The following is a 13,754-nucleotide window of genomic DNA, read 5'->3' as shown; positions in this document are numbered from 1 at the left end:
CCTAGCGTGCTGCAGTCCATGGGGTCACAAATAGTCAGATACAACTGAGTGACTGAACTGACATAGGTCAATGAAACAAAAGAAAATGATTGCCATGAACACTGTTATGAGAGAATAATCAACAAGGCCTACCATGTAATTGTTCTGGAATGAAAGAAGGCTGTGATGTCAAAGAAGGCTTTTGAATGATATTGATGGTAATGACAGATGCCAACTGCAATTTCAGATTTGTCCAGTCGAAGTTGAGTAGTATTGGTTGGTGCGAAAAGCAGATTATAACGCTTATTAAACATGTGGAATCCTAGGTGGTGGTGGTTAGTTGCTAACTTGTGTCCAACTCTTGTGATCTCATAGACTATAGCCCGTCAGGCTCCTCTGTCCATGGGACTTCCCAGGCAAGAATACTGGAGTGGATTGCCATTTCCTTCTCCAGGAGATCTTCTTGACCCAGGGGTCAACTTGGGTCTCCTGCATCTCCTGCATTGGCAGGTGGATTCTTTACCCCCAAGCCACCAGGAAAGCCCTGGAATCATAGAACATCAGAAAATAAAACACCAATACAGTATACTAACGCATATATATGGAATATAGAAAGATGGTAACGATGACCTTCTATGTGAGACAGCAAAAGAGATACAGATGTAAAGAACAGTCTTTTGGACTCTGTGGGACAAGGCGAGGGTGGGATGATTTGAGAGAATAGCATTGAAGCACATATATTATCATATGTGAAACAGATCACCAGTCAAGGTTTGATGCATGAGACAGGGTGCTCAGGGACGGTGCACTGGGATGACCCTGAGGGATGGGCTGGGAAGGGAGGTGGGAGCGCAGTTCAAGATGGGGAACACATGTATACCCATGGCTGATTCATGTCAATGTATGGCAAAAACCACTACAATATTGTAAAGTAATTAGCCTCCAATTAAAATAAATAAAAAAATAACAAACAACAACAACAAAAAAGATATACCTGTTTCAATCACATGTAAATCAATGAAGTTAGAACATTCCTTCACATTCTACACAAAAATAAACCTAAGAAGGCTTAAAGACAAATGTAAGACATGACAGCATAAAACTTCTGGAAGAGAACATAGGCAAAACATTCTCTCATGTAAATCATAACAATGTTTTCTTAGGTCAGTCTCCCAAGGCAATAGAAACAAAAATAAATAAATAGGACCTAATCAAACTTATAGGCTTTTGTACATCAAAGGAAATCAAAGACAAAATGAAATGACAACCCACAGATTGGAAGAAAATATTTGTAAACAGCACAACCAATGAGGGCTTAATTTCTAAAATACACAAACAGCTTATACAACTCAATAATCATTAAAAAAAAAAAAAAAGATCCAAAATGGGCAGAAGACCTAAATACACATTTCTCCAAAGAAGATGGAGATGGCCAATACTCACATGAAGAGGTGCTCAACTTTACTAATTATTAAAGAAATGCAAATCAAAACTACAATGAGGTACCACCTCAAACTGGTCAGAATGGTCATCTAATTAAAAAGTCTACAAAAAAAAAAAAAAGTCTACAAATAATAAATGCTAGAGAGGGTGTGGAAAAAAGGAAACCCTCCTACACTGTTGGTGGGAATGTAAATTGGTACAGTCACTATGGAAAATGGTATAAAAGTGAAGTCGCTCAGTCGTATCCAACTCTTTGTGACCCCATGGACTATAGCTCACCAGACTTCTCTGTCCATGGGATTTTCCAGGCAAGAGTACTGAAGTGGGTTGCCATTTCCTTCTCCAGGGGATCTTCCAGACTCAGAGATCAAACCCAGATCTCCCGCATTGTGGACAGACGCTTTCCCTCTGAACCACCAGGAAAGCCCCAGAAAATGGTATGGAGGTTCTTTAAAAAACTAGGAATAGAGTTACCATATGACCCAGCAACCCCACTCCTGGGTATATATCCAGACAAAATTTATCATTTGAAAAGATACATGCATCCCAATGTTCATAGCTGCACTATTTACAATAGCCAAAGCATAGAAGCAAGTAAAGTCCATCAATAGATGAATGGATAGAGAACATGTGGTATATATCTACAATTGAATACTAACCAGTCATTAAAAAAGGATAAAACAATGCCTTTTGGACCTAGAGATTATCATACTAAGTGAAGTAACTTAGATGGATAAAGACAAATATCATATGATAACACATAGACGTGGAATCTAAAATATGATACTAATGAACTTATTTACAAAACAGAGGCATAGAATACAAACTTATGGTTACCAAAGGGAAAGGGAGGAGGGATAAATTAGAAGCTTGAGAATAACACATATGAAGTACTATATATAAAATAAGCAACAAGGTCCCACTATAGTCCCTGTATAGCACAGGGATCTATTGATGTATGTAGTCAATATTTTGTAATAAACCATATTGGAAAAGAATACATATATATGTGTGTGTAACAGAATCACTTTGTTGTGCACCAGAAACTAACACAGTATTGTAAATCAAATTTTTTAATGCCTGTTTCAGATTATGGAAGAAGGAAGATGCAATATGGAAAGAGCTAGGCAATGGAAGCCAAAGGAGTTTCAAGATAAAAGTTTGGGCAAAACATTGGATGTTCAGAGATAAGAATGAACAAATCTAAGGAAAGTAGAAGGAAAGAAAATCACAGTTCAAGTGAATGAGAAGTGAATGCTGCTGCTGCTGCTGCTAAGTGGCTTCAGTCATGTCCAACTCTGTGTGACCCCATAGACGGCAGCCCACCAGGCTCTCCCGTTCCTGGGATTCTCCAGGCAAGAACACTGGAGTGGGTTGCCATTTCCTTCTCCAATGCATGAAAGGAAAAGTGAAAGTGAAGTTGTCTAGTCGTGTCCGACTCTTTGCAACCCCATGGACTGCAGCCTACCAGGCTCCTCCGTCCATGGGATTTTTCCAGGCAAGAGTACTGGAGTGGGTTGCCACTGCCTTCTCAGAAAATGAGTAAATACAGGCAGGTAGTTAGCATATACCACTTTCTCAAGAAATATGACAATTAAGAGAAAATAATTAAACATTAGTTGGGGTGAGACATAAAAATCAGAAATAGAAAAATATGTTTATAGACTGAGCTTATAGAAGGGGGCAAATTAAAAATGCAATAAAATATATGCTCAGGAAAATTAAGACTGGTCCTAACCAGGACAAAGAGATAGGTTAGGGCTTTGTGTGGAAGTGTTTATTCTCAGAAAAATCAAGGCACTTTTTTACTGAAAATGTATACACATTTTGAACTGAAGAAAGAGAAATTGACAAGTCATATGCCATGACTTTGATTCTCAGCGAGAAATAACAATGGAAATTTCCACTGAGAATAAGAAGTAGAAATGGCGTTGGTTGTAGCTGTACAGCTATAGGTAATTGGTTCAGAAGTGTATGAATAAAGAAAGTATGATAAAAGGATTGTGAAATGCCCTGAGGTCCCAAAGTGGGAAGTCATAAATTCTCATGAAACTATGCAGAATTGTTATTACTTTCTCTGCCAATACTCAGAAGCCTAAGGAAAGAAAATGAACAGAGCAATTTACCCAGAATTGGAGAAATGACTGACAGATTAGTATCTTGGGTGGTGGTTCAGTGATTAAGAACCTGCCTTGCAATGCAGGGGTCATGGGTTTGGTCCCTGGTCCAGGAAAATTACTCATGCCTCAAAGCAACTAAGCCCATGTGCCATAGCTACTAAGCCTGCGCTCTGAAGCCCCCGAGTCATAACTACTGAAGCCTGGTCACCCTAGAACCCGTGCTCCAGAACAAGAGAAGTCACCACAATGAGAAACCTGTGCATTGCAACCAGAGAGTAGCCCCGACTCGCTGCAACTAGAGAAAAGCCCACATAGCAATGAAGACCCAGCCAAAAATAAATAAATATTTTTAAAATAAATAAAAGCGTGTGGGAGGGGTGAGACTGCTCAGGGAAATAAGAAAAGCCCGAAAGAAAAGAGCTTGAATTCTCAAAGCTAATGTTGATAAAGAGCAGATTCAAAAGTGAGGGAGTAAGAGAGGCAGAGGATAGGAACTGGGAACAGCACCAATCACAAAAAGTTATAAGTCAAAAGGATTTTAATACACCTATATTTAATATACCTGTATTTGTGTATATATATTCATATATTCTACAAATATTCTTCATGTATTCTACAAATATTCTTTCAATAAGTAAAAGATGAATAGCCTAGTCAAAAGAAGAAAAAGGATAGATTACAGAAAATCTACAAAAGATATACAAATAATAGAAATTCAAATATCATAGTATTTACAGAAATGCAAATTTTTAAGAAACTATTATTTTTGCATATTAACTAGACAAGCATTTCAGAGATAGAAAGTAACCTATATTTGTGATATGGTTAAAAAAACAGAAATGAATCATAAATTGCTATAACCTTTTTAGTGTGTAATTTGGCAATACCTAATAATATTCTAAATGTTAATATCCTGTAATGCAGCATTTATATTTCCAACATTTTGAGGAATTTATCCCACAAAACATTTCTACAAGTACCCAGAGAAATATGTACAAGGGTATCCAATGCAATGTTGGTGTAATAATAAGAAATTAGAAACAACCCTTATGCCCACTTCAGGTATTTCTGTAATGGAGTACTTGGGTGCTCAGTAGCCATTTAAAAAAATGACGTGGATTTATATGTATTAAAATGGAAAGATGTTCAAGATTCATTGCTAAACGAAAAAGCACAAAATCATTATTTTGTAAATAATAATAAATTATGGTAAATAAAGAAATTTAACATACACATCCTATACAAGATTTTTTTATAGAACCAAATAAAACCTTAGAGGAACTATTGCTAAATTTTGCATGAAGTATATGTTCATGTGTAATATCTTCCCTGGTGGCTCAGAGTTAAAGAATCCACCTGCAAAGGGGGAGACGGAAGATCCCCTGGAGTGGGAAATGGCAACCTACTCTAGCATTCTTGCCTGGAAAACCCCATGGACAGAGGAGTCTGGCAGGCTACAGTCCATGGGGTCACAAAAGAGTCAGACACAACTTAGCAACAAAACAACAACATAATAATTAATGTTAAATGAAATAGTTTTTTACTTTTCTGATCCAAACATCCTAAGAAAATTCTTTTTGAAGAAAAGGGGAGGTTTTAGAGATTCACTGATCTTGTTGGCAATGAGTGAGTGAGTTAAAGTCGCTCAGTTGTGTCCGACTCTTTGCAATACCATGCATTGTAGTCCACCAGGCTCCTCTGTCCATGGAGTTTTCCAGGCAAGAATGCTGGATTGGTTTGCCATTCCCTTCTCCAAGGAATCTTCCCAACCCCAGGGATCTGACCCAGGTCTCCTGCATTGTAGGCAGATTCTTTACCATCTGAGCCACCAGGGATGCCCAATCTTGTTGGCAAGTAATTCTCAAACTTGAGCATACATCACAGTCACCTAGAAAAGATGGTTAAGACATAGGTGCCAGGACTTCCCCAGTGGTCCAGTGGTTAAGAATCTGCCTTGCAATGCAAGGGATGTGAGTTCAGTCCCTGGTCAGGAACTAAGATCTTACATACCTTGGAGGCAACTAAGCCTGCGTGCTGCGACTAAGAACCGAATCAACCAAATAAATAAATATTAAAAATAAAAAAGTGCCAACACCTCCAAAGTTCCTGATTTATTAAGGCTGGAATGGGGATTCAAGAATTGGCATTTCTAACAATTTATTGGCTGATGTACTAACACAGAGAATCATTGCACAGACCAAAAAAGCTGGCTATTGACTCAGCCTCTACCACCCATAAGAACTGAGTTAGCCAATACTACTTGAGCTATTAACCTTGGCTGCCTCAGCCCTAGCAGAGTAGTGGAAATATACTTCTACTGATCTAGGCTCCAATTTAACCTAGTGGGATCATTTTCTCACTCACTATGGGAGTGTCTGAAACTTGATCCTCTTTTAGTTGAACTATTCATGAAGCTTCTGAGTTCAGTGTGGGAGTGGGGAAGGGGAGAGAGCCACAACCACTCTCCTTCTTTAAGAAGGGGCTGATGAAAAGAGGAGAGGCTGCCAAGAGATGTGTTTGAGTAGGAGGAGACTGCCCTGCCAACATCCAGCCTTGGATATCACTCTCTCAAAAGGTAAATAAATACCCATATGGCCCTTCCTGGTAAAGTTTTTTATGGGAGTAATTCCAACAATTCTTCTGAGTTTAATAACACTTTTCTACAAGCTTGGGGAATCCTGGGGAAATAAAGAGCTTTTTTTTTCCATTAGTGCTTCTTTTGAAAAGTGAAACATATCTTAAAGGGGATATCTTGGGGATAGTCTTATTTTTTGGGGGGTCCTCTATTAGTCCTATTAACTAGAGGATGTCTTTGATTTTAGAGATTATAGTAAGAAAGTTTCCTTATTGTATTTCTTCACAATCACCTTTCCTTTCAGACTAAACTTACGGCCAGGAAAAAAATCTGGGTCTTTTTACGTTTAGTTGTTGTTTTTTTGTTTTTTTGTTTTAAGAAACATGTGGCACTACAGATGGGAAAAATTAAGTGACTTGAGAAGAGAACACAAGAGAAGGAAATGGTGATTGATCTTTCTGGAAAGTGTTAAGTGAAAGAGGAACTGACATTGCTACAGATTTGTAAATAAGTACTGTTGTTCTGTTTCATACTTTAGCAGGACCTAATTTTACACAAGCCAGTATATTCATGCCCTCTTTTTCCCTACTCTAGGGAGCAGAGCTACTATTCAACTCAGACAAAACAAGAACCTTAAGAGCCACTGTAAAAGATTCTAGGGCAGGTCTTCTCTCTGGAAAACAGATTTTGAATTTTATCTGCCATTTATATTTGTCAAGAAAAGCTGTCTTATCCAAGAGATTTCAGAAGAATGTATACGGTGCTAAGTTGCTTCAGTTGCGTCCAGCTCTGTGTGACCCTATGGACTGTACCCCATCAGGCTCCTCTGTCCATGGAGATTCTCCAGGCCAGAATACTGGAGTGGGTGGACATGCCCTCCTCCAGGGGATCTTCCCGACCCAGGAATGGAGCCCACATCTGTTATGTCTCCTGCATTGGCAGGCGGGTTCTTTACCACTAGCGCCACCTGGGAAGCCCTATGGAAACTAAAATTCTCCGATATATGTCTCCAATAATTTCTTGTGATTTTTTTTTCCATTCTAAAAACTTTAAACCTAATTTTGTATTAAAAATCTTGTAGTGACTAAACAGGGCTTCCCAGGTGGCGCTAGTGGTAAAGAATCCACCTGCCAGTACAAGAGATATAAGAGACGTTGGTTTCATGTGTTGGGAAGATCCCCTGGAGAAGAGAATGGCTACCCACTGCAGTATTCTTGCCTGGAGAATCCCACAGACAGAGGAGCCTGGTAGGCTGCAGTCCAGGGTCACAAAGAATTGAACACGATTGCACCCCACTCCAGTACTCTTGCCTGGAAAATCCCATGGATGGAGGAGCCTGGTAGGCTGCAGTCCATGGGGTCGCTAGGAGTTGAACATGACTGAGCAACTTCACTTTCACTTTTCACTTTCATGCATTGGAGAAAGAAATGGCGGCCCACTCCAGTATTCTTGCCTGGAGAATCCCAGGAATGGGGGAGCCTGGTGGGCTGTCGTCTATGGGATCGCACAGAGTCAGACACGACTGAAGTGACTTAGCAGTAGCAGCAGCAGAAACAACTTAACACAGGCGGCACCAGTGGCTAAACAACCACATTCTTTTCTTAACGACAGATCTCCAATTTGTATAAACTTCAAGCCCTATAAAACCTGGATCAGATCCTTACATCTAAAAATAAGAGCCAAGAATCAAAACATTATCATCCTATTTCTTTTCTCTTTTCAACAAGAATGTATTTTACTTTTTTTTTTTTGTCTTCACTGGGTCTTCACCACTGCTCGTGGGCTTTCTCCAGTTGTGGTATGCCAGCTTCTCACTGGGACGGCTTCTCTTGTTGCCAAGCTCAGGTTCTAGGGCACAGGAGCTTCGGTAGTTGTGGTGTCGAACTTAGTCGCCCCTCGACGGGTAATCTTTCCAGACCAGGTATTGAACCTGTGTCCCATGTGTTGGCAGACAGATTCTCAACCACTGGACCACCAGGGAAGTCCCTATTTTACTTTGTAAGGGAGAGAGAGGAAAGATATAAGCCTAATAGAAGCAAAATCCACTTATTGGAATATGGCAGCTATGAGTGAGATGTTTGAAGAGACCTTCGATTCAAAGTTCAGGAATTCAGATTTAATTAGTGGAGAAGGAGAATCCAAGATAATGTTTTCTAATTTCCAAATATTGAAGATTTTCCATCTCTTTGAAGCACACAAGGTTGTTTGCAAACTGTCCTCTGCCTGGAATTCTCTCATGTCTTGTAACTATTACAAGTTCTACTTGTAACTATTCCATCTGCTGTTCCTTGACCTCTTTCCTCCACCATAAATGCTGCTGCTGCTGCTGCTAAGTTGCTTCAGTCGTGTCTGACTCTGTGCGACCCCATAGACGGCAGCCCACCAGGCTCCCCCGTCCCTGGGATTCTCTAGGCAAGAACACTGGAGTGGGTTGCCATTTCCTTCTCCAATGCATGAAAGGGAAAGTGAAGTCGCTCAGTCGTGTCCGACCCTCATCGACCCCATGGACTGCAGCCTTCCAGGCTCCTCTGTCCATGGGATTTTCCAGGCAAGAGTACTGGAGTGGTGTGCCATTGCCTTCTCCGCTAACATTCCCTTGTTTCTAATTCTCCTTCGACCATCTCATCTACTCCTATAATTTCAACTGTCCTATCCTTGGGTGACTCTTAACTCAAAAGATCTTGCTCTTCTTTACCCTTGAACTTCAGTCCCACATTTCTGCTTCCTGAGCATGCCACACCAGTACCTTTAAATTCACCCTACCCCCAGGGGCTTTGCAAGAATGACTGGAAGGCTAATGCAACAAGGTTACTTTTAAAGGTTCCTTCCAACTGTGAGATTCTACAACTTTATACCTTTCATTATTATGTATTGTGATCTCCACCATACTGAAATAAACAGTAGTTCCACAAAAATTCCCATGTTTCCTTGTCTCTATCACGGTTCCTTCACTGGGAGTGTACCTTCCTTACTCCAAATTGAGCCTGGTCATCACTTGTAGAAAGATTTCTATGACTAATCTTACCCTAGCTGAGTTTGTTAACCAGATGAGTGTCATACTATCCATTCTCTTCACCCGAGAGATGCAGAGTGTTCCTTCTGACACTGGAGTCTCCATGTTAACAAATATTTCCTTGTAGGCGTGGTGTGTGCATGCCAAGTCGCTTCAGTCATGTCCGACTCTTTGCAACCCCATGGACTGTAGCCTGCCAGGCTTCTCTGTCCATTCTTGCCTGGAACTTCCCAGGCAAGAATAATGGAGTGGGTTGCCATTCCCTTCTCCAGGGGTCTTCCCAAGCCAGGGATCAAACCCATGTTTCTTATGTCTCCTGCATTGGCAGACGGATTCTTTACCATTAGTGCCACCTGGGTGTGGGCACTATGCTAATAAATGCTGTGAGAAATCACATACAAAAAACAAAACTTTCAGATTTTTGCCCTCTAGAAGTTCATGTTAATGAAAGACTTTAGATTAATTGCTCTCATGCACCCTCCATCTTCCTGCCAGTCTAATATTTCTACTGCTACTGCTAAGTCACTTCAGTCGTGTCCGACTCTGTGCGACCCCATAGACGGCAGCCCACCAGGCTCCCCAACCATCAAATGGTGTAATTTCCATGCTTAAAAGCTTTTTGATGACTCCCCACTGATTGAAAAGCTGAATCCAAAACTTTATTGTGTCATACAAGGGCCCAGGTGAACTTGCCTAGGCTGCTTACTCAGTGGGAGAATATATCTCAAGCACTTACTGAACATTTACCGTTTCTCAAACATACTATGCTGTCCTCTCTTCTCCTTTCCTCCATCTCCCCTTCCCCACCTTTATCAGCTTGAAAAGTGTGAGTTGCTCAGCTTTGTCCGACTCTCTGTGACCCCATGATCCCATGGACTATAGTCCATCAGGCTCCTCTGTCCTTGGGATTTCCCAGGCAAGAATACTGGTGCAGGTTGCCATTACCCATTCCAAGGGATCTTCCTGACCCACGAATCAAACCTGCATTTCCTTCATTACAGTCAGATTCTTTACTGTCTGAGCCACCAGGAGCTACTCATTCTCAGGCCTCAATTCAATTCAGGTATTTGTCTCTTCAGTGAAATTTTCCTGACTCTTCCCTTTGGGTTCTTTTATCAGCAGATTACTTTGGAATGATTTCTTTACATTCAGGAAGTATATATTTTTGTATATATTTCTCTTTAACTTTATAAAATGGAGATGGTTTATACAGTATATAAAATCATAGCTAGGAATCTGTGATAAGGAGAACAAATGATAGGAAAGACACAAGTCTCTTGAAATGCAATTGAGAGAAGTTGGAAAATTAATAAACTATCCAGACTGTAAGGGGTCTAGTGAGATATTTAAGTACCAGAGTAAAATAATATGGATTTTTTGAGAGAATATGGCCTTTTTGATGAATAAAGAGAAGGTATATGCCTCCATATATAATGAGGCATTAAAGAAATATATCTAGAAAATGACATCTGAGGTATATACAAGTGGATAAAGACACTGGCAAGGTACTAAAAATACATTGAAATTGGTTTTCTCACTACAATTTAATTATCAGCAAGTACATATTAAATAGCTGGTAAATGCCAGGACACATTTCCCATTCCAGTTACAAAAATTCAAGAGAAGAGCTTTGGCCCAGCCGGGATGCTTACCCCCGACCACTGAACTGAGGCAGCCAGCACGGTGGGGCCGTGTCAGAACACGATAGCTCCCCTAACAGCCATATGAGTGGACAGGAGGGGAAGTGTCAGGCAGACAATTTCAGAGAGACCTGCTACTTTTTGTTCTGGTGTTTATCCTTTCGTACCTGTGTCACAGTTGTATGGATATGTCTTATCCCCCATATCAGACTGTAAGTTTTCTAAAGACAGAAATCAGGCCTTTTTATATCTTTTTATGCCCACGGGTCCTAGTTTTTGTGCTTTATTTGTTAAATAGTAAATGATGCATTGAAGTTAAATTGAAAGCTAATAGAGTTTGTATGATAATAGGGAGGGACCTGTTTGTAATCTCTAGTTCCCAAAGCACACAAGTCTGTAAATAAAATAAAGTAACAAGAGCAATGATAAAGAAGTTCTTGACTCTCCCATATCCTTGGACTGACATTTGAGTGAGCTCAGTGTCAAAAAACACTGTCTCTTAGAGATTGTATGGTCAGAATCTTACCTCTTCTCTGACTCTAGCTAAACTCAGAACCTAGACTAGCTCTTCCCTTAGAATGAATTTTTCACCAGGAAAGTCTCAAGTTAAAAATAAACCAGGGGGCTGGAGGACATATTTCCAATCACCATAACGACTTGTTTTGACACTTAATTTCTGTGAAACACACAGCCTAAGCTTAAATTGGAATCCTTTCTTCAAGTCATATAATACACTGAAAATCTATTACATTCTTAGCACCAAATGAACTGTATATGACCCGGAGTAGTTAGCTGCCAGTGCTTTGAAGTGTGGACCTTCTCAGCCTCCTCCTTCTGTTGATGTTATACACTAGCAATACTGTGCAACTGTAATATGGGGAAAACTTGCTCTATAACTCCACTTAAGTGAAAAATTAAAACAGCAATGACTTCCAGATACTCCATAGCAAGAGAAAGGGTGCAAGAAATGAGGAACATAGTAAATCCAGGGAGGGTAATAAGAGTGAACACTTACATAGCAGTTGTTATGTGCCAGGCACTGTGCTATCTTCTACATATTTATTTAATCTTAGCATCTACATCATAAGGTTATTGTATTATTATCCCCATTTTACAGATGAAGAAACCAAGGTTCTGAAAATGTAAGTAACTTGCTTAGGATCACCAAGCTTTGTTAGAGCCAGGATCCAAATCCACATGGACTGACTGTAGAAACCATGTTCTCCACTACCACATTATAGTTCATGATCGCCATTGAATTGTTCTCACTGGGGGTTAACTTATCTAGAAGGAACACCCTTTGCCCTTCCAAAACCAAGAACTGTACGGACCATTAACAGTTTCTAATGAGCTCTCTCTAAACTGTTCTCTTTCTGGCTCTTCAGAGGACACCCTCACAAACCCATAGTGATCTCTGGAGCCAATGAGTACTGGATCCCAAAGAACTTTTTGTTTCTTTTTTATTTATTTATTTATTTTTGTCTGTGCGGGGTCTCTGTTGTTGCATCTGAAGTGTGTCTAGTTGCGGTGAGCAGGGGCTAGTCTTCATTGCAGTGCACAGGCTTCTCGTTGCGGTGGCTTCTCTTGCGGAGTACAGGCTCCAGGTGCTGGGTTTCAGTAGCTGCAGCACGGGGGCTCAGTAGTTGTGGCTCATGGTCTTAGTTGCTCCACAGTATGTGGAATCTTCCAGACCAGAGATTGAACCCATGTCCCCTGCAGTGGCAGGCTGATTCTTAACCACTGTACCACCAGGAAAGTCCAGAACTTTTTGATTTCTGATAGCATATTTGCAGTGCAAGATAGTGAAACCAAATACTTTAACCCACCACTTCTCAAAAATGTGTAAAATACTTGATACATTGAAAAGAAGACACGTAATATATTTTAGTTATGAAATACAATAATAACTGAACCATCTCAATGCATTTACCTGAGTGTTCTTTCCTTTAGATCATCTGCCTGCCTCCCTTCAAGAAGTAATCATTACCATGAATCTATATCACTCACTCCTTGGCTTTTTCCTTTGCTTTTTTTGGCCACATGCCCAGTCAGAGACAGTGAAAGCACTTAGTCCTAACCACTGGACTGCCAGGGAATTCCCTCCTTTGCTTTTTCAGAAGTAAATTTATCACATATGTGTGCATCCCTAAATAGTGTATTGTTATTGTAAAAAGTGCTTTGTTTGTTTTGAGATTTATAAAAATAATATAATAATGTATGCTGCTGCTGCTGCTGCTAAGTGGCTTCAGTCGTGTCCGACTCTGTGCGACCCCATAGACGGAAGCCCACCAGGCTCCCCCGTCCCTGGGATTCTCCAGGCAAGAACACTGGAGTGGGTTGCCATTTCCTTCTCCAATGCATGAAGGTGAAAAGTGAAAGTGAAGTCGCTCTCATGTCCGACTCTTAGTGACCCCATGGACTGCAGCCCACCAGGCTCCTCTGTCCATGGGATTTTCCAGGCAAGAGTAGTGGAGTGGGATGCCATTGCCTTCTCCATAATGTACGCAGTTTTCTGTAATTTTCTTCTATCACTCACTAATATGTTTCTAAGAGTCACCCATGTTATTGAATGCAACTCTAGTTGGTTCACTCATTCTTTTCACTACTTTATAGTATTTACTGTGACTATGCCACAATTTATGTGATTATTCTCCAGGCTGTGGTCATTTGAGCTGTTCAACTTTTGCTTTTGTATAAATACTGCAGGAGCAATCTTCTTTTAATTTTCCTGATTTATACACAGGAGTGGACTTCGGAGTTGGGTTGTAGTGAATATGTACATTCAACTTTACTGCTGCTGCTGCTAAGTGGCTTCAGTCATGTCCGACTCTGTGTGACCCCATGGACGGCAGCCCACCAGGCTCCCCCATCCCTGGGATTCTCCAGGCAAGAACACTGGAGTGGGTTGCCATTTCCTTCTCCAGTGCATGAAAGTGAAAAGTGAAAGTGAAGTCGCTCAGTCGTGTCCGACTCTTAGCGAGCCC

Source organism: Bison bison, unplaced genomic scaffold (assembly GCF_000754665.1).
Source record: "Bison bison bison isolate TAMUID 2011002044 unplaced genomic scaffold, Bison_UMD1.0 scf7180017864104, whole genome shotgun sequence".
Taxonomy (NCBI): Eukaryota; Metazoa; Chordata; class Mammalia; order Artiodactyla; family Bovidae; genus Bison; species Bison bison.
The sequence above is the reverse complement of the archived record's forward strand: the minus strand, read 5'-3'. Positions refer to the sequence as shown.